We start from the raw sequence: 22631 nt of genomic DNA, 5'->3' as shown, positions 1-22631 counted from the left end.
CATCATCTTCAGCCCCCAACTAAAACCTCTCCAACGCATCATCAAGGATCTACAACCTATCCTGAAGGACGACCCATTACTCTCACAGATCTTGGGAGACAGGCCAGTCCTTGCTTACAGACAGCCCCCCAACCTGAAGCAAATACTCACCAGCAATCAAACACCACACAACAGAACCACTAAGCCAGGAACCTATCCTTGCAACAAAGCCCGTTGCCAACTCTGTCCACATATCAGGGGACACCATCATAGGGCCTAGTCACATCAGCCACACTATCAGAGGCTCGTTCACCTGCGCATCTACCAATGTGATATATGCCATCATGTGCCAGCAATGCCCCTCTGCCATGTACATTGGTCAAACTGGACAGTCTCTATGTAAAAGAATAAATGCACACAAATCAGACGTCAAGAATTATAACATTCAAAAACCAGTTGGAGAACACTTCAATCCCTCCGGTCACTCAATTACAGACCTGAGAGTGGCTATCCTTCAATAAAAAAACTTCAAAAACAGACTCCAACGAGAGACTGCTGAATTGGAATTAATTTGCAAACTGGATACAATTAACTTAGGCTTGACTAGAGACTGGGAGTGGATGAGTCATTACACAAAGTAGAACTATTTCCCCATGTTATTTCTCCCCCCCACCCCACCCCCCACCGTTCCTCAGATATTCTTGTTAACTGCTGGAAATGGCCCACCTTGCTTGTCACCATGAAAGGTTTTCCTCCCCCACCCCTCCTGCTGGTGATGGCTCATCTTAAGTGATCACTTTACTTACAGTGTGTATGATAAAACCCATTGTTTCGTGTTCTCTGTGTGTGTATATACATCTCCCCACTGTATTTTCCACCGAATGCATCCGATGAAGTGAGCTGTAGCTCATGAAAGCTTATGCTCAAATAAATTTGTTAGTCTCTAAGGTGCCACAAGTACTCCTTTTCTTTTTGCAAAATATACTTTGAAGGGCAGAAATCTTTAAAGAAAAAGACTAGTTACGATAAACTTTTAAATTCATATTTGTACCTCCAGAAATAAATATACTGCAATTATTTCTGTAATAATAACAAAACTGTTTTATGCAAGTATTGCATAACACAAAATATGTAACATACATGTCAATATGACCACAAAAATATGGAAACTTTTGTTTTGTATCTGTTCACCATTTCTAATGCACTTGTTTCTTTATAGAGTATTTTTATTCTAAGCATTTTTTGCAAAGGAAATATTTTTATAACAAAGTGAAACAAACATTCTTCTGGAACAAGTGCTGCACCCTGCTGCGCAGGTGAAAAGGAATCAGGGAATTGTTCCCTTTGCAAAACAATAAGGCAGGATAAACGTAGCACTACAAGGACTAGTAGGTTGGGAAACCAGTTACCACCTTGCTGAATGCATTGGGATCCTGGGTACCTTGTGTGTCCAATACCATCAGCACAAGTTGGCAGCAGGACTAGGGCCTAGATTTCCTCTAATTGTGAAAATAATTGTGACCCTATTTTGATTAGAAACAGGGAAATTTTTCAATTTTCTATTGACTCAAATGATACTTTGAGCCAGGAATTAGTCACAATACAGGGTTTCCCATCAATATCAAGGATACAAAAATCAAGGAGATAGTGAAGAAAGAAAAAATTAGGATAAAATACATATTTACGCTAAAAAAACCCTAATTATGTCATTTGAATGTACTCAAAATGTTCAAAGAGGAAAATCTGTCACTGACAACTCACTTTTTAGACAATATGCATTAGTCCAGACTTTATTTCAAAATACATTGGGGCTTTGCTGGCACATGATGGCATATATCACATTGGTAGATGCGCATCATCAAGGATCTACAACCTGTCCTGAAGGATGACTCATCACTCTCACAGATCTTGGAAGACAGGCCAGTCCTTGCTTACAGACAGCCCCCCAACCTGAAGCAAATACTCACCAGCAGCCACACACCACACAACAAAAATACTAACCCAGGAACCTATCCTTGCAACAAAGCCCATTGCCAACTGTGTCCACATATCTATTCAGGGGACACCATCATAGAGCCTAATCACATCAGCCACACTATCAGAGGCTCGTTCACCTGCGCGTCTACCAATGTGTTATATGCCATCATGTTCCAGCAATGCCCCTCTGCCAAGTACATTGGCCAAACTGGCCAGTCTCTACGTAAAAGAATAAATGGACACAAATCAGATGTCAAGAATTATAACATTCAAAAACCAGTTGGAGAACTCTCCGGTCACACGATTACAGACCTAAAAGCGGCAATTCTTCAACAAAAATTTCTTCAAAAACAGTCTTCAACGAGAGAGTGCTGAATTGGAATTAATTTCCAAACTAGATACAATTAACTTAGGCTTGAATAAAGACTGGGAGTGGATGTGTCATTACACAAAAACTATTTCCCCTTGTTTATTTCCCCCTCTACTGTTCTTGTCAACTGCTGGAAATGGCCCACCTTGATTATCCCTACAAAAGGTTCCCCCTCCCCCCCTCCCGCTCTCCTGCTGGTAATAGCTCACCTTTCCTGATCACTCTTGTTACAGTCTGTATGGCAACATCCATTGTTTCATGTTCTCTGTGTATATAAAATCTCCCCACTATATTTTCCACTGTATGCATCCGATGAAGTGAGCTGTAGCTCACGAAAGCTTATGCTCTAATAAATTTCTTAGTCTCTAAGATTCCACAAGTACTCCTTTTCTTTTTGCGGACACAGACTAACACGGCTGCTACTCTGAAACCTATTTTTATGTTGTTATTCTTATTTTATTATTGTGAAAACATGATCTGTAACATGATCCTTTAGTTTTCAAAATGGAAGCACAAAAGGATTTCAGTAAAATTCCTCAGCCAGACAGGTTGCCTGATTGTATATACTTAAAGGAGGGTAGCCCAGGGGGAAATCACCTGAGTTAGCAAGCTTGAGCCAAAATTTTTTAAATGTGGGACTTTGGCCTGAATTTCAGACATGCTAAACAACCCCAGCTCCCTGTGAAGTCAGCTGGAGCTTCAGGTATTCAGCAACTTTGAAAAATCATGCCACTTCTATTTAGGTGCTGAAATATAAAACGTGGAACCCAACCTTAGGCAACAAAGTTTGAAAATTTTGGCCTGTATCTTGATTAAACACATTTTCTCTGAAGTTCTAGTTGATTGCTTACTCCACATGACAGTTCAACAGTAAATAAAATTATGTCCTACTAAATTATGTCTTCCCTAGCAGAGGTACACAGGAGGAAGCAGAGGGCTCAGGCAGCCACTTCTGCCATAGCATACTCACGCTGGAGGCAGCCATAATGTAGTGAGCTAATGCAATGCCTGCTGCCCCAGAAAGGATACATCTGGATAGGCTGCTGCTTTGAGGAGGGAAGTGCTGATTCAACCTTTTAAAAAAGCATACAGCAAGAGATGTTGTTCAGCACCGCCTCCCACCAATATCCAAGCAGAGTATGCTTGACATAGGCATAATGGGCCACATCCTCAACGTACACAAATTATTGCTCAATTAAAATCAATGGAGCTATGACAATTTACACCAGCTGAGGATCTGGCTCAATGCCTCTAAGCACCAGCACTTAAGACAGTTTGTGACCCTTTCCCCAACCTTGCTGTACAGCTCTCCATTTTAATGGCATAATTAAGAATTAAGTTTTGTGAAAAACTGAACAGTTACAGATAATATAGAGCAGCTGATGTGCTCCATGAATTCCAGTCTTATAGAACATCACATGGTGGTTGGTTGGTGGTGGTAGAGAATGTTTCGGAAGTGCCCTCAACATAGAAAGCATTATATAACTTTGTTAGTATTGTGCAGTGATCATGCTTAACGTAGAAAAAGCATTTGACTGGATCGAGTAGAGCAATATAGATATGTTCTGGGTAAGGCTTGAACAGAATTTCTGAAATTGGTCTTATGTACTAGCCCTAAATCACTGAATGTCATTCTCAAAATTTACACAGGCAGAGACTCTAAACAGTAGTTCCACCTGTTACGTAACATGGCCATAAAGATGCCTACTCAAATGATAACAAAACAACTAGAGTAGATTGCGTAAAAGTAGAAAATTATATAATTCATATTATTCCTGCACTGCTGTCATCCTCTGATTCCTGGAATAAATGAAACTTTGCAAAAATTATATGAGCTCAAAAGATTTATTCCCATCATGTATGGATATGAAAATCATCATCAAGGCTCAGTTTATAAAGTTAATCAGTGGTGTGGAATCCTCTAGTGAATAGATTGGTGCAATGGGCAAGTACATCCTTAGAGACTTGAGTTCCCATATAAGATTGCAAGTGAAAATTAGTTTGGCTGTTTCATCTGAGTCTCTATTTGGGTATTTTGGAAAGCCAATAAATACATAATCAGTCTTATGAGAGGTCTGAGGATGGAATAACACAGGACACTGCCAATCAGGAGTGAGATGCACTAGCACAGTTCTGTGAAAAACCTTTCTTCCTGGTTTTTTGACTCAGGCTAGAGCCAAGACTCTCCCCTCACTTTCATGAGCACCAATTCACTTTCATATTTTTAAGGAAAATAATTATGTGCACACAGTTCTGTAATACAGTTTAATTGTAACCCCATAGCATGAATATTGTGCTCTCTCTTTTCACTAAACATTTACAGAATAATTTTTACTAAAATATTTTTCTATGCATTTTGAGCCCACTGACTTCAATAGTAGTTTATTAATGTTAATGGAAAGTGTTATCTATTTACTTACATGTATCATAATTACAGAATAGATGTTTGGCAGGTGAATCAGGTTTTAATTTAAAAGTTAGCTTTCTAGGTGACTGCATTATTGATAATATTGTACTGTTATTACATTTTGGTATGATCTATGAAGTCATATCTGGAAAATTAAACAACTAAATGGCATAAATGTTTTACTGTTTCTATATAGACTTGACTTTTCTGCTTAGGCACCTTCTGTTATTTTAAATTCTAATTTTTAACTATTTCTAAATTGTTGCTTACTCACGCATTCAAACTACACTTGAAACTATGTAAGACTTTATAAAGCAGAATAAAATATCAGCATAGATTATTTCTGAAAAACGTTCTGGAGCCTTTTGAAGTTAATGGGGGTTTTGATATTGACTTGAATGAAAGCAGGTGTGACAAAGTGGGAATTTTTTGTACTATTTTTCAAAATAGTACTATTTGTACTATTGTGTGTGCCTCAGTTTCCCCTGTGTGCTGTTACACTGTGGGGGCGAAAAAGGGCAGGCTAAGAGACAAGGGTGTGGTCATTGCCCATCTGTCTGTGGCTAGATCCCCATATCAGTGGAGCATTTGAGAAGACAAACGCAAATCCAATTGCTCAGACATTGAGACCTAGCAACCAAGGACTCAAGGGTTTTGGATCTCCCCACTTCTCAGAAGGCAGGCTGAGGAATATTCCCCAGCAAGAGAACGAATGACTTGGAAGGTGTGAGGTGGGGAGATAAGAGTTGACTTCTGGAAGGACTCAGGGCTCACATCTTCAGTATGACCAAGGAAGTCAGATGGAGAGACAGATAGAGCTTGAACCAAGAGCTCACTGCATTTTGGCTGGGCTCTGGGCTAACCAGAATGAATGATGCTCTTTAATCTTCAGTTCTCTCTGCTACTGTAAAGACTTCTTATCCTGTGTTCCAGTTCACAAACAAATCTTACTGTTTTTACAATGCTGTGTGAGGTGTATTAATCCCTGAAGAGTGTTCAAGTCTTCATCATCACTCACTGAACGGGAGCTCACAGTGTGAATCATGAATGCTGAGGGCCCAGAGGTGCAGTCTAAGGAGGCAGTGAAGCCACATGGCTTACCCTGAAGGATGAGAGAGACCGGTAAAGGGTTCTGGCACATGTGAGGGGTTCCTCCTAGAGACTGTTTGAAAGTTGGGGGCACAGCATCAATCCTGTGGATCCATGATAGCAGGATGAGACCCATAAAACAAACAAACAGATGGCCAACCACTATAAACACATCATTTTAATCTATAGCTGCTCTTCATCCACACATTTTGGTACTGTTTAACTATATAGCAATAAACTCTGATGAACATTGTCATTCACTTTGTATTTTCATATACTGGGATAATCACACTCACTCGTTTCTTTGACTCATTATTCTACCTGTGAGTTTGCAATCATTCATAGCTCTTAGAAATTAAAACAAATTAGGTATAATATGATGTTCACCACTGCAACATAGAATCAGAAGAAAAACTGCCCTGACTATGCTTTTTGGAGCACATATACACTAATAGGCCTGCTATTCCCACTTATTTCTGAGACAACTCCCACTGACTTCAGTCAAAGCAGGACAGGGTCCTAAGTAATACATGCTCGTGTCACAGACTACATTAAGGGTCTGATCTTCCATTGCAGTTAGTGGGACCACTCACCTAATTAAGGGATTACATGATCAGCTCCCAAGCTAATACTTAGCTACAGCAGGACAAGTGAAAGAATGATTCACCTTCCTTTATGTAATATTTCTCATCTTATTTTTCTCTGATTTTTAAACTATTTTATTCTCCCCAAAAGAAAAATACAGCTTGAGGAAAGTGTTTTAGAATTTAATCAGTGGGCTAAATCCTGCAATCAAACACGCAAGATTCTCCACTGACTTCATTTGTTGTTATTAGTACAAAGTGCCAGTGCCATGGTATCTGGTCTTCAGTATTTCAAATAAGAGTAGAACCACTTGCTTCCCTGCGGCCTGCTGTTTTAAAAGAGAATGGAGAAGAATCTGTCCAGTCACATGGGGACTCAAGATCTCCTAAGTGAACCAGATGGAAACACCTGAACAAAGAAATGCATTTTAGAGCAATTTCTAAATGTGTCCAGGTATGTGCTTAAATGTATTTCTGGGGGGAGCAAATTCCAAAAGGCACAGGCCTGCTTGAGAGAATGCCCTGCCTGCAACTCCATTAGATCTGACCCATGGGCTACTGAATTCAAACACTGCAGATGCATCTACATCAGCTGGTGGGTTGGGGAATAATCCGATGGTTATTAATTACAGTCACCTCAGTTAAGGTAAATGTATATTACATAAGCAGCTTGAATTTCATCTAGCAGCTGAATAGCAGACAGTGCAGAAACACAAGTACAAGTGTGATGTGTTTTCATTCAAGTTCAAAGGGGTGGCTGCATTGTGAACTAGCAGGAATTTCCAACTGGTTTTTACAAAGAATCCTACTAGAGTCCATTTCGGCAATCTTGCCAAGAGGTCATGAAAGCATGGATAACTTAGATAAGATCTATATATGAGGAAAAACAACAACAGGAAAATCTCTGCCATTTGTAGACTGGGAGCCTAGGAGCAGTGATGGTTCTAAGCAGTGTCCCTATGTTGTGGACCACTTTGATAATGGTTCAGCAGATACTCTCTGTTGATGGAGAAGTTACAGACTTTATCAGGTCCTGAAAGCTATTCCTATTGAGCGTTAGCATCATCTTTGTCTTGTCCAGACAAAAGCAAAGATTTCAGTCTAGATCCCTGCTTCTGTGAGCTTTGTATGGTGGTGTCTGGGTCAGCATATCATATCAGCAATATACTGATGACATTGCAGCCCATATCATCTCATGATTCTCTCAAAAGATTCATACAGGTGTTGAATAGAAAAGGATAGGGTCCTCTGGAACCCCACACATGAGGGCCCATCTAAGGAAGAGTAGACACCCATCATCACCATCTGGGAAGGACTAGAAAGAAATGAGCAGGATCGCTCTAAAGTATTCCATCCACACCTGCTATGGCAGGCAGTTTATGTAAGTAGTATCTCATGAATGATAGTGTCAAAGGCTGTTGAAGATGGAGGAATGTCAGCAAAGGTGACTGGCCTTTTTCCAGGGCCCTTGGAACATCAACCATGGCAATAAGAGCCATTTCCATGCTGTTGCCCAATTCTGAATGTGTCAGATCTGAGATATTTTTGAAATTGGTTTGCTATCACTTTTTCAATTATCTTTCCTAGAAAGAGGAGGTTAGTTATTCAGGACACTGGTGTCCATAGCTGATTTCTTTAGCAGAGCCCTGAAAATATTTTTTTCACAGTAGCTGACATTCCTTTCAGCCAGAATGGGCACAGATACAGTTAACATGAAGTCAGGCATACAATTTGCAAAGCTGTAAGTTTCTCCACTTCGGACATAGGTTTACAGTATGGCTGCCCTCTTCCACCTTCACCTTATTATTCTGGATCTCATAAGGGAGATTTCAATCACTAAATCTGGGCAATTTAGTGCAGATTATGCAAATATAAAGGCCGAAGAAGAAAGGTTTGTCTTTCTCCCCATGCTGACTGCTGCACAGCGTTGCAAGAACTCTTTGTGTCAGAGACAGATTAATCACTGGACCTCTCACAGCAACTCCCTAGTGTTCTTCTCACTTTTTCATTTGTTACAGGTAATCTAATCAAGGTGACCTACTGAAGATGGCTCAGAAGAAAGGAGCATGCTGGTGGTTGTGTAGAGCTGAACTGTTGCAGAGATATATCAGACAACCTGTACTTTGGAATGGATGAGAAAAGACGCATCTTCCAGGGTATCTGGAAATTAATAGGATCAATAAATTTCCATAAAAGCAGTCATCAAACCAGGACAGCAATTGTTTCCCAGTTCCATTTCCTTGGCAGTGACAAGTTCTAGAACATCTTGAACACCTGGGACCAAAGATTATTTGTTCTAGAGTTGGCATGAGGACCAAGAGGCCTTGTGCCAGCAACTCACTGCTACTGCCCACACCAAGGGATGAATTATGTTGATTTGTGGTGGTTCAGAAGGCTGGTGTAATTCTCTGGAGGTTTTGTTCTCCAGAATTTAACTTTCATTTTTTTTACAATGAAAAAAGCATTCACTAGTTCTTACAATTGTGAAGAAAACTTTAAAAATGTGAATCAAGTATAAAGTGATGTCTGCCTGAGTCTGCAAACAGCCTGAAACAATAACTCTGATAGAGGTATGAACCAGTCAATTCATCTCAAAGGTATGCTAACTTTGAAGCCTAATAATAATTTAAATTTTCAACATTGTTAATCAAGGCTGAGCAAATCATGGGAGAGGGGCAACAATATGAACCTCTCTACAGTTTAGAGAGAGTGGTGTTTTGTTTCTCAGTTGTCTAAAGTGGCTGAAGTTTGGACTATGTATGGAGCTTAGAAATGTACCTTTCATTCCCCCCGCACCACCACCACAACCCCTGTCCTGCATGCAAAATGAAATCTCCCAGGACTAACTGTCATGGGGACTTCAGTACATGGCTTGACAATATCTTAGTAAACTTCAGAGCATTGTAGAAGTTTGATATATACATGAGACTGCAGCTCATTATGCTTATCATTATGGTTTAACAGATAAATACACAGGAAGATTTTTTCAAAAATGTGTACTTTTGACAGATTAACAAAATGGAATCAGTACCACCCAGATTGCTGATAAAATTTAAAACAAAACAAATAAATATATAAAAACATCCACCATGGAAACACAATTAATGGTAGTCTGTTCTTGGAACTTAAGTTTAATCATAATTGAGTGGGGGCAATCAATGGTCCTTCTTGAACATCCTCAGTTACAGAACTACTACCCAGAGATTTACTTTATTCTCTCACTAGCTGCATTTAGGGAAGGCTGCAGACCGCAGCTAGAGTTCCCTTGTCTTGTTTTTGCATCTTCTACCCCTTTTTTTCTCCATTCCTCTAAGTAATTTGGAAATTAATCCATTTGAAAGTGGAGGGTTTTTTTTTTTTAAGATGGCATCACGAGGAGGAAAATTGAGTCCTTAACCATCTGACTTTGTTTTTTACCATACAGTGCTTAGATGTATTGTGATAGGTGAACTATAAATGTCTTGAATTAATATACAGAAGCACAATAGGTTTTTGTAATTGCATTTTTATGGATAAGCTTGTCTGGCATTGGCTGATCACCACATCTCCTTCCTTTAAACCAAACAAAATTTAACAGATCAGTAGTATTACATGATTCTTTTCCCCCACTGATACATATGGGTATTTTTGCTGGTCCCAATCCTGGACTCATTTGCACACATGGTTACCAGAGGAAATCATTGGGACAGCCCACATGCCTAAAGTTAAGCACACCTGTAAGAAACTGAAAGATCAAGAGGCCTGTGAGCATTACAGATCCACATCAAAGGGAAAAGACCCCCATGGTGAACAAGTGTCAAATTACTACACCAAAATTCATCAGCTATAATAACTAAATCTTCATTGATTTTATAGCACCATTAAACACTTTGTAATACCATTGGAATGGAGTTTTATAACATCATGGTAATTGCACATTGCAGGATCAAGGCGTCCTGCTTTGAAAATAAACGTCTACTCATTTTATGTAGATGCCTTGGATTTGTATTTGCATTCATTTATAAATTGGAAACCATTAGTTTCACAAAATTCTATTCTCCTGACCTTATCTGTTCAGCAGAATATTGTATCTTATTATTTCTCGTATACAGTGTAGCACATAAATATGTGGATTTTTAACATGGATCCAAAAGAGCAGTTACTAACTGTAACAGCAAAGGCTACTTTCAGACTAGTTTGTAGCTCATTGACACAATAGACCAGAATGTCTCCAAAGGAACCAATAAGATATTTTGTCAGAAATGTTCCCCAACTGGACATTATGGTTTATTTTGTTAATATTGCTGCTGTCCAGAGCACTGTGGACTAAATCTTGATTTTATGTATGTGAGCATGGATTGCCAGCAACCAACCACTTCACATACATGTACAAAAGTGGAAAGGAATTTTGCAAGATACATGAAAATATGTCTTAGTCCACATGCTTAAAATCCTTAAAGAAAAACATTACTGCACATGTGAAGTAGCATTCTAAATAATATGCTAATATCAATACTGCCAACCTTAATTCCAGAATATAAAATAATGGCTTGTTATACTTTATTTTTAAAATCTAAGCCTTTTTGAATTACAAAAGCATGAATCATGATTTCAACCTGTACACATTGCTGTTTCTTTCTTTTTCAGGTTCATAGCCCTTAAACAGCTGAACTGATTTTCTTGACAAATGTCTAAATAAAAAGGGCAAAATAGTATGGCTGTAAAGCTGAGACCTTCTTTGACAAGTTTTAGTCCGGAGCAAATTACATCCAAGTTTTAAAGTCACTGAAAATAGAGGTTTACAATGTAAATGCTGACAAAACCTTCATGAAAGCAGCAACTGCAGGCTCTCCATGCTATATTATAGCTCTCCGGGGTGTATCACTTGAAAGTACATGCCCACTCTCCCCCACCCCACAAGATTAATCATTGCTTAAAAATACACGGAGAGAGCACAGTGTAGATAAAGCTTTTCAGTGTCTCTTCCTCCCAGTACCACTCAGAGGTGATGAAAACTCACCAGACGACAGGACCATCTCCATCAGGCAGCTGAAACTACATCGCACGCGATTAACATTTTGCTTTACCTTTTTCGGTTTTTTGTTTTTGTTTTTTAAACAAGGAAAGATCGACATCCTTGAAGACGGAGCATTTGGCTGGGGGGAGAGGGGGAAAGAACCGATCCCTGGCATCGCCTGCACTTTGCAACCCCGCAAAGCTGGAGCGAGGCGGGCAAATAAACAGGCAGACAGCCCAGGTCAACATAAAAATAACCCCTAGCATCAACCCAAACTACAGCAACGGGGGGGGGATGAGCCCCCTCCAGGCTCGGGCTCCAGCTTCCTGCCCCATTTGCAGAAATCGCCCTTCCCCACCAAACCCGGGGGGCGGCGGAGGGAGGGGAACAGGGGTCCGTGCAACGGCAATTCCGGCGCTCCGGCTACTCACCGGGCCCGCTCTCACCTGGGGGCGGCGGCGGCAGGTTGGGGGGGCGGGAGGCCGCGGCTCTCGGGGATGTTTCAGTGCTGCCGCTGTTATCCCTCGCCTTTGTGCATCTTGCCTTGCCCCGCGGAGTGAGGCAGGGAGAGCGCGGCGGAGCCGAGCACAGCGGAGCGCTCCCCCGCTCCCCTCCCGCAGCCAGCCGGCACCGCCGCGCGCGCCCCCGCGCAGCCGGCCCCGCCTCCCCCCGCGCGCGCCCGCGGCGCGCTCTGGGCCGGGGCCGCGGCTCGCTCCGCGCCCGCTTGCTCTCGCGCCGCGCCGGGCCGGGCCGGGGGCCGCGCGCTCCCCCGCACTGGCCGGGTCCCGGCGCCGCGCTGGCTGCTGCTGCTGCTGCTGCTGCTGCTGCTACGCGCCTCCTCCCTCCCCCCCCCCGCTCGCTCCCCGTTACTATGGTTCTTCTCGGTGTCTCCCCCGCTCTGCAGGCGCCCACGTGCCTCCCCGGGGAGCCGGCCGCCGCCGCCGCCTGCACCTGGGCCACCAGGGGGCTGCTGCGCAGGAGCCGGGGAGGCTGCAGGCAGCCGGGGGGCACGGGGTATCACAGAGGAGACGGGTGGGGTTGGAGGTAGAAACGCCCCCTCCCCAAGGCGGGCCAGAGACAATCACCCCCTTCCTCTAGCGGGAACGGGGGTGGGGGGCACGACAGCAGGACCCCGAAAGTGCAGGGCCAGGGGAAAGTCACGGTCTGCAGCGGCTGCAACTTGCAGAGAGGAGGAGAAACCCATTTTGTTTCCTACCAGCTGCCAAACAGCTTCCCTGTCTCTCCTCTCAGCTCAGCCACTTTGTTTTACATCACTGTTTAAATACATCTTAGCCAATCTAAAATGCATGAGTTAATGTGAGCAAATAACCACCCCAGCGGATTGTTTCCTTCAGGAAAGGCGTCCCCCTAAGCACCAACAGCATCCACGAATAAAGGAAATATAAAACAAAAGATAATTTCCTTAATATTTAACTTTTAAAAATGTCTCAGGGCAGAATTGCACTCACAGATCCCCAAGGTGGCTCTCAAATGTTATTTCACTCCCCCAAGGGAAGTTTTGTGTATGTGAGACGAGCGCATTATCAATCAAGGTTTGCCCAGTGGGTCTAAGAGCAGAATTTTGCCAAGTCACAATACCTTACTACAATGAGCTAAGTGCAATGATGTGATGTGTGTGGTTTCTCGTGAAAATTACATTACTTTGGTACAGTTCCAATAGACGGCAAGGTTTACTCTAGGAACTAGTGGGTTAAAGAACGTAGACCCTTATTTTGCAATTGAACCCACATAGCCTCAATAGGTCCACCAGTGTGGATTGTAGGATCAGGGCCTAACCTTTTAGATGTTGGGGTTACTAAAAACAAACAAAAAAGTGAATTTAGTGGTTTTTGCCCCATATTCTCAATTTCTAACATCTGAAGTCACCACACTAAAATTTTGTATGATTTGTAGTCTCTGCAAAAGAAAGACTAAGGCCTTGTCTACACTACAAAATTAAGTCCATCAGGCTAGGTTAGAAGAAAAGGAGGACTTGTGGCACCTTAGAGACTAAGGTGCCACAAGTCCTCCTTTTCTTTTTGTGGATACCAGACTAACACAGCTGCTACTCTGAAAAAAGGCTAGGTTAGGTCAGCATACAGTCACCACAGTAATTCAATTGGCTGTTGGTATCCATGCTATCCTCCTGCCGCTGGTGAGTGAGGCGTGTCCTCAGCAGGACAATTTGCACCAATCTAAGTGGAGCATGTGAGCCCCACGTGAGGCTGGCAGCGAGCATGCAATATAAGTAATGCGGTATGTACATGGACACTGCGTCACCCTAACGACATCAACCTAAGCACTACTGCAGAAGTGCAGTTATTAGGTCGGTGCAGTGAGCAACTTACTTTGGTGGGAGCAACGTTGTAATAGAGACTCTTAGGCCTGGTCTACATTACACAGTTATTTTGGAATTAGCCGAGTTACCTCGAAATAAAACTGGTTCTGTCCACACGACCAAACCAGTTTTTTCAAATTAAAGGGCTCTTTACTCTGTACTCCACCTCGGCAAGTGGAGTAGCACTAAAATCGAGATCACAGTTCGGGGTTTCAGGTACTGTGGACGCAATTCAACGATATTGGCCTCTGGGAGCTATCCCAGAATGCTCCCTTGTAACCGCTCTGGACAACACTCTGTACTCCTATGCACTAGCCGGGTAGGCAGTAAAAGCCCAGGGAACTTTTGAATTTCCTGTTTGGTCACCATCAGCACAGGTGACCATCAGCACAGTACACCATCATAGGTGACCATGCAGAGTCCACCATCTCAAGAGACCACGCAGTCCCGGATTTGCAGACGAGCTCCAGCACGATCCAAATGGGAGGTACTGGATCTCATTGCATATTGGGGAGATGAATCTGCTATGGCAGAACTACGTTCCAAAAAAAGGAACGCAAATACGTATGCTAAAGTCTTCAGGGCCATGACAGAAAGAGGCTACTCCAGGGACACAGAGCAATGTCGTACAAAAAATCAAAGAGCTCAAGCAAGCATACCAAAAAGCCAGGGACGCAAACGGGCGCTCTGGTCACAGCCCCATACATGCCGCTTCTACCATGAGCTGCATGCAATTATGGGGGGTGACGCCACCACTACCCCACCACTGTCCGTGGACACCTGCAAGGGGGGAGTAGCACGGAGCAAGGAGGATGAGTTTTTGGAGGACGAAGAGGAGGAGGAGGACAGTGCACAGGCGGCAAGTGGGGAATCTGTTTCCCCCGTAGCCAGGAACTATTCTTAACGCTGGAGCCAATAGCCTCCCCCCACTCCCAAAGCATGCTCCCGGACCATGACCCTGGAGAAGGCACTTCTGGTGAGAGAGAGCTTGATCGGAGCCATGCGGTGTGGGGTGGGGGGAAACCCAGCCGTGCTGGACTGTTCGGGTTTAGTTAAAGAGCTCATCCCTGCTCAGAGCCTCATTGGAACCATGCTGGGCTGTTTGTGTTTAGTTCAAAGAGCTCATCCCTGCTGGGAGCCTCATCGGAGCCCCGCGGTGTGTGTGTGTGTGTGTGCGGAGGGGAGGGTGTTGTGTGAAGCGATCATCCCAGAGAGCCCGCAGGCTGCCTGCAAGCTGAATTCTGTTGCCTGGCCGCTGCCTGCAAGCTGAATTCTGTTGCCTGGCTGCATGTGATGGCTTACTCACACCAAAGTGGCAGGCACTTCAGTATAGGAGGCAAAATGAGACCTTGTACAGAAAGAACATGTGCTGTGTACTATGAATTGCCTGTTTCACTGAGAAACAGTGTCCCCTTTGTTCTCTAAAATGTATCTTTTAAAATACTACCCTCCCTTTTTCTCCTCCTGCAGCAAGTGCAAATGTTTCAATGCGGCCCCTATGTACTCCGTCTCAGAGGCTGGTCCAGATTAGAAGGTGGAAAAACGAACTCAGGACGACAAGTTTGCCGAGCTCATGCAGTCCTCCCGCACTGATAGGGCTCAGTTGAATGCGTGGAGGCAAACAATTGTGGAGTTGCTTAAAGTGTTACATGAATACGAAGAGAGGAGGGACGCACGCGATGAGAGCAGGCAGGATGCTATGGTCAAGCTCATGGCGGAGCAAACTGACATGCTCCGCTGTATGGTGGATCTAATGCGGGAAAGGCAGCAAGACCACAGACTGCCGCTGCAGCCTCTGAATAACCACCCTCCCCAAGTTCCATAGCCTCCTCACCCAGACGCCCAAGAACATGGGGCGGGGGAGGCTATGGAGACCCACACAGGCAACCCCCGAGGATTGCACAAGCAGCAGAAAACTGGCATATCCTAAATTTCAATTTGGTTTCTGGACTTGTCCTTCCCTCCTCCTCCACCCTCCTAACCAAATACCCCCCCCCATCTAGCTTCCGATTTCTCTCAATGTTTTGTGCAACAAATTATAAAGAACGGTTTTTGAACAATTGTGACTTTATTTCCTTTCATATATATATAGGGGGTGGGTAACTTTAAGAGAAACAAATACAATTGTCAACCCTACCCTGGCCAGTCATGAAACTGGCTTTCAAAGCTTCTCTGATGTGCAGCGCGACCTGCTGCGCTCTTCTAATCGCCCTGTTGTCTGGCTGTGTGAAACTGGCTCCCAGGCGAGTTGCCTCAACCTCCCACCCCACCATAAACGTCTCCTCCTTCGACTCAAAGATATTGTTGAGCACACAACAAGCAGCAATTACAATTGGAATATTGGTTGTGTTGAGATCTAATCGAGTCAGTAAACTGCGCCAGCGCACTTTCAAATGTCCAAACGCACATTCTACCACCATTCTGCACTTGCTCAGCCTATAGTTGAACTGCTCCTTACTACTGTCCAGGGTGCCTGTGTATGGCTTCATGAGCCATGGCATTAAGGGGTAGACTGGGTCCCCGAGGATAACTATAGGCATTTCAACATCCCCAACAATAATTTTCTGGTCTGGGAAGTAAGTTCCTTCCTGCAGCTGTTCAAACAGACCAGAGTTCCTGAAGATGCAAGTGTCATGCACCTTTCCCGGCCATCCCATGTTGATGTCGGTGAAACGTCCCTTGTGATGCACCAGTGCTTGCAGCACCATGGAAAAGTACCCCTAGCGGTTTATGTACTGGCCACCCCGGTGTTCCAGGGCCAAGACAGAGATATGCGTTCCAGCTATCGCTCCGCTGCAGTTAGGGAGCCCCAGCGGAACCCCAGGGAACTATCCACAATGGTCTGCACATTTCCCAAAGTCACTACCCTTGATTGCAGCTGGTCAATGATTGTGTTGGCTACTTGCAGCACAGCAGCCCCCACAGTAGATTTCCCCACTCCAAACTCATTCCCAACTGACCGGTAGCTGTTGGGTGTTGCAAACTTCTACAGGGCTATGGGCACTCACTTCTCAGCTGTGAGGACTGCTCTCATTTTGGTGTCTTTGCGCTTCAGGGCAGGGGACAGCAAGTCACTAAGTTCCATGAAAGTGGCCCTACGCATACGAAAGTTTCTCAGCCACTGGGAATCATCCCATACCTGCAACACTATGCGGTCCCACCAGTCTATGCTTGTTTCCTGGGCCCAGAATCGGCGTTTCACAGCATGAACCTGGCCCAACACCACCATGATCTCCCAATTGCCACATGCCGTGCTGTCTGTGTCCATGTCCTCATCATTATAGTAATCGCGCTGTCATCGCTTTCTCGCCCGGTTTTGCAGGTACTGCACATACTGTTGGATAATGCGCGAGGTATTTACAATGGTCAAAACTGCAGCAGAGATCTGATCGGGCTCCATGGCTATGGCGCCTGCACGGGTAATCCTGGAAAAATGGTGCAAAATGCAGGAAAGGAGAGTGGCAGCGGAAGCTGTGCTGTTTGGTTCACAGTAGCCGAACAAAGGCGGAAAATGGTTGTCTTCTGTGGCTTTCACGGAGGTGGGAGCCCAGGACAGACAACATGGAGAAGCTTGGAAGCGTGGCAATAGCGGGAGAGCAGAGTTGGCAGCGGAAGCAGAGCAGCGTTGAGTTGAAGAGGTGGATTCATAGTAGCAGGAGAGCAGCGGTGCACCGTATGCTGAAAGCAGTATCGTGTCTGCATGCCAAAATGATGCGAAACGATTGTCTGATGTAACTTTCTGATGACACACACCCAGAAACACCCGCGAGAATGTTTCTGCCCCATCATGCACTGGGAGCTTAACCCAGAATTCCAATGGGCGGCGGGGACTGTGGGAACTGTGGGACAGCTACCCACAGTGCACCGCTCCGACATTCGATGCTAGCCTTGGTACTGTGGATGCAATCTGCCGAATTCACCCACTTTAGTGGGGACATAGAAGACTGAATATATAAAATAGCTTCTGAAAATTCAAATAGAATAATTTCGAAATAATTTTGTACTGTAGACATACCCTTACAGAGTTAGCTTACTTCAACCTAACTCTGTAGTGTAGACCAGCCCTAAAGGAGGGACGGATGAAGCAGTTCAGGGCTGAGGTGCAGTGACAGAGCTGCTGAAGATACCTTTCAACAGTTCCTACACACATGAAGCCAGTACTCTTGAGTTTATTATTTGCAGTCACTAAATTCACTTACAAATTAAAACAAAAGTGATATTCTCTGACATTCTCATTTTGTATGTGTATGAGCACAGAATTGCAGACATTAGCTATTTTGTGCACAGGATTACCGTTTGGTTGAGGCCCTTTTGAAACGTTATTCCTCAAAGACTTAATTATGTCTTAAACCAATGCTGAGGTGAAACATTTTGAAAAGCACCATAACTCAAACACTAAATGTTTACTGTTCATAAAAGTCTTACTTCATTACTGTGTTAATAACAATACAATGTTTTTATGGTGCAGACCATTCCCTTCCCCCCGCCCTCCACAAAAAAAACCTTAACTGATATGGCATAAATAGAAAAGTTATGTGATATTTAATGATTAATTCGCTGACCCACACTTTGGAAAAATTGTAAAGCATAATATTGACTTTGGATAGAGTAATGCAGGTTTAAAAAAACTGAACAAAGTTACTTTTATTATAATGCCCACTTGTGTAATTGCTGATTACAGTGTGTGGTTTAAAATACTGCAATGGGTGCACAGACAGGCACTCCCACAATATTTTTTTAAAAAAAAACCTCTTGTATATAATGACTGAATTTATGTCAGTAGGTCTGCCAAATAAACACCTGAGAATTTTAGGCCTAATTCAATACAAAATCCTGGAAGGGGTTTTGGGGAGTCATTCTGTTTGACTGAATATCTTATGCTGCTTCCTAAGGCCCCAATCCTGTAATTGTATCTACCTGGGCAGACTCTTGTACCTGTGCAGATTGGATTGCACGATTGGACTTTTTTGGAAACAAGTCTATACTGAGTAGATCTGATCATAAAATGGAATTCCATCCTATGGGAAATTCCAACATTTTGAAATTTGTTTTTGTCCTGAATTATTATTATTATAAAATCAAAATGTTGAAATTTTTGTGGAATAGAAATTTGATCTTTTTTATTTCAGAAACCTGAAAAAAAAAGTATTGAAATGTTTCATTTCAATAATTTTTTAAAATATAAAATATTAAATATTGTATATGGATTGTCTCTTTTGTGACTGTCATTCTTGCTGTGCTGGAAAGGCTTTTTTGAAGAGGAACATTTTGCTGCACTTGCTGAAAGATGGTCAATCTCTCAATTTGCCTCATCTCCTCTAGAAGTTGTTTCCATAGGTGAATCCTTTTGATTGAATATACTTTGTCCTCAGCTCTCATGTGCTTTGTCTTGAGTTTTGTGAGCTGCATTGTCTCGGTAGTTAATAGACTGAAATTCAGTGTCTAGTGTAGCTGGGGCTTGATCCATTAAGCTCTTTGAAGATTAGGACCAAGGCCTTAGACTGACGGGGAGCCAATAAGAACATAAGAATGGCAATACTGGGTCAGTCCAAAGGTCCATCTAGCCCAGTATCCTGTCTTCCGACAGTGGCCAGTGCCAGGTGCCCCAGAGGGAATGAACAAGTAATCATCAAGTGATCCATTCCCTGTTGCTCATTCCCAGGTTCTGGCAAACAGAGGCTAGAGACACCATCCCTGCTCATCCTGGCTAGTAGCCATTGATGGACTTATCCTCCATGAATTTATCTAGTTCTTTTTTGAACCCTGTTATATCTTGGCCTTCACAACATCCTCTGGCAAAGAATTCCGCAGGTTAACTGTGCATTGTGTGAAGAAATACTTCCTTTTGTTTGTTTTAAACCTCATTTGGTGACCCCTAGTTCTTGTGTTATGAGAAGGAGTAGAATAACACTTCCTTATTTACTTTTTCCACACCAGTCATGATTTTATAGACCTCAGTCATATCCCCACTTACTCATCTCTTTTCCAAGCTGAAAAGTCCCAGTCTTATTAATCTCTCCTCATACGGAAGCCGTTCCATACCCCTACTCATTTTTGTTGCCATTTCTGAACTTTTTCCTTTTCCATTATATCTCTTTTGAGATGGGGTGACCACATCTGCATGTAGTATTCAAGATGTAGGCATACCATGGATTTATATAGAGGCAATATGGTATTTTCTGCCTTATTATCTATACCTTTCTTAATGATTCTCAACATTCTGTTTGCTTTTTTGACTGCCGCTGCACATTGAGTGGATGTTTGCAGAGAACTATCCACAATGACTCCAAGATCTCTTTCTTGAGTGGTAACAGCGAATTTAGACCGCATCATTTTATGGAGGGACATGAGCATGGATCTGATGGAATCACTATGACCTCCTAGACCATGGAGGAAATGGGCAACCATGTTCTATGCCAGCTAGAGCCTGGGTGGGCACCATCTTCATATTCAGCTTCAAATATAGTGATTTACAGTAATTCAACCTGGAGGTAACAAATGGCTGGTCCTAGAGAGATGTGAAGATTCTTAGCAAGCTGGAGATGAAGAAAGGCATTTTTAGAAGCTGACACTATCTTGCCCTCCAGGATTAGTGAGGTGTCAAACAGGACTCCAAGGCTTTGCACCAACTTGACAAACGGGAGCTGTACTCATTCAATGTTGTCGCTAATTCTTCCGTATTGTAACTAATACTTCAAAATCTTTCCCCTTTTCAACCATCACCACTTTGATATCTGGATTCAGCTTGACGCAGTGACTCTCCATCCAAGATCTGATCTCTTGTAGGCATCTGTGTAACTTGGTAGTGATGGAGGTTGTGTCAATGGTGAATGAGAAATAACTGAGTGTTGTCTGTATATTGCTGGCAGCTGAGCTGGTGGTGTCTCACTCTCTCCCTGGGATCTCATTTGTATATTGAAGAGAAGGGGGCGGAATCCCTGTGGGATACTGCAGGTAAGCAAGAAAGGAATGAATGAAACCATTATAATGCTAGGCAAGCTACTCCTGGTACACCATGTAGGCAAGTCTGCATACCTTGTGTCAGAGATGTCCATCAATGTGAGCATGGAGATCGTGCCTGCTTCCGTGGCCATAAGAAAGCAGTCTTTCAGTGCTACGAGGTCTGTCTCTGTGCTATGCTCGATTAGAACCTTGATTGTCATGCATCCAAAGATGCTGGCTGATGTCACATGTTGTTGAAGCTTGGTGTTACTATTTTCTCAATTAATTTGCCAAGGAATGGGCAGCTGGAGATGGGATGATAGTTAAGTCATCAGGGTCCACTTTTGGCTTCTTGAAGATTGGGTGGGACTGTTGTATTTTTCAGTGAGTTTGGCAAGTATGCCTCTCTAAGGAAGGCATTAACAATTTTCATTAGTAGTGAGGTGATCTTTGCTTCTATCAGTAAGGAGGGGCAGAGATCCATTTTACAGGTTGTGGCTAAATATGTTTTAGGGCTTCTTGAGCTTTGGCATGTGGGGTCCACCTATTGAGGAAGGGGAAGAGCATATTTGGCTACTGACTGGCTAATCTAGTGAGGAGGGCTTTAAACTAGGTTTAATGGGGGCAGGTGACCAAAGCCCATAGGTAAGTCAAAAACCTGGAGACCTGGGAGAAGGGTTGGAATCTTGGGGGGGGGGGCGTGGCTGTTATAGCAGAAATAAGGAAGAGACAAGACAGAACTTGGGGTGGGGTCAGGAAATCAAATCAGTATCTTAGATGTCTGTATACTAATGCGAGAAGTATGGGGAATAAGCAGGAAGAACTCTAAATGCTAGTAAATAAACACAACTATGACATGGTTGGAATCACAGAGACTTGGTGGGATAATATGCATGACTGGAATATTGGCATAGAGGGATACAGCTTGCTCAGGAAGGACAGGCAGGGAAAAAAGGGAGGAGGTGTTGCCTTATATATTAAAAATGTATACACTTGGACTGAGGTTGAGATAGAAATAAGAGACAGACTTGTTGAAAGTCTCTGGGTAAGGATAAAAGGGGTAATAAACAAGAGTGATATCATGGTAGGGGTCTACTACAGACCACCAAACCAGGAAGAAGAGGTGGATAATTTTTTTTTAAACAACTAACAAAATCATCCAAAGCACAGGACTTGGTGGTGATGGGGGACTTCAACTATCCAGACATCTGTTGGGAAAATAATACAGCAGGGCACAGATCATCCAGAAAGTTCTTGGAATATATCGGAGACTATTTTTTATTTCAGAATGTGGAGAAAGCTACTAGGGGGAGGCTGTTCTAGATTTGATTTTCACAAATAGGGAGGAACTGGCTGAGAATTTGAAAATGGAAGGCAACTTGGGTGAAAGTGATCATGAAATGGTAGAGTTCATGATTCTAAGGAATGGTAGGAGGGAGAACAGCACAATAAAGACAATGGATTTCAAGAAGGCAGACTTTAGCAAACACAGGGAGTTGGTAGGAAAAATCCCATGGGAAGCAAGTCTAAGGGGAAAAACAATTGAAGGCAATTGGCAGTTTTTCAAAGAAACATTATTAAGGGCATAAGAGCAAACCATTCCACCTTGTAGGAAAGATAGGAAGTATGGCAAGAGACCACCCTGGATTAACCAGGAGATTTTCAATGATCTAAAACTCAAAAAAAGAGCCCTACAAAAAGTTGAAACTCGGTCAAATTACAAAAGATGAATATAAACAAATAATACAAGTATGTAGGAACAAAATTAGAAAAGCCAAGGCACAAAATGAGATCAAACTAGCTAGGGACATAAAAGGAAACAAGAAAACATTCTACAAATACATTAGAAGCAAGAGGAAGACCAAGGAAAGAGAGGGCCTATTACTCAATGAGGGGGAAAAGATAATAACAGAAAATGTGGAAATAGCAGAGGTGCTTAATGACTTCTT

General features: G+C 43.1%; 1 protein-coding gene across 14 annotated transcripts in view; it reads right to left on the bottom strand.

The window, feature by feature from the left end:
* The window catches only part of ANKS1B (ankyrin repeat and sterile alpha motif domain containing 1B), a 740833-nt gene that overhangs the window by 121578 nt on the left and 596624 nt on the right, over positions 1 to 22631 (bottom strand). For 2 of the 14 annotated variants that reach the window (XM_043491673.1, XM_043491670.1), the window contains exon 1: positions 11834 to 11954. The exons of 7 other annotated variants lie outside the window; for them this stretch is intronic. The gene's annotated coding sequence lies outside the window, so the exon portion shown is untranslated. Of the gene's footprint in view, positions 1 to 11833; positions 12058 to 22631 lie in introns of those variants that run through there. 5 more of the 14 variants (XM_038369998.1, XM_038370022.1, XM_038370030.2 and 2 more) reach the window with 5 other exon arrangements.

The sequence above is a fragment of the Dermochelys coriacea genome, chromosome 1 (assembly GCF_009764565.3).
Source record: "Dermochelys coriacea isolate rDerCor1 chromosome 1, rDerCor1.pri.v4, whole genome shotgun sequence".
NCBI classification, from domain to species: domain Eukaryota; kingdom Metazoa; phylum Chordata; order Testudines; family Dermochelyidae; genus Dermochelys; species Dermochelys coriacea.
The sequence above is the reverse complement of the archived record's forward strand: the minus strand, read 5'-3'. Positions and strand labels throughout refer to the sequence as shown.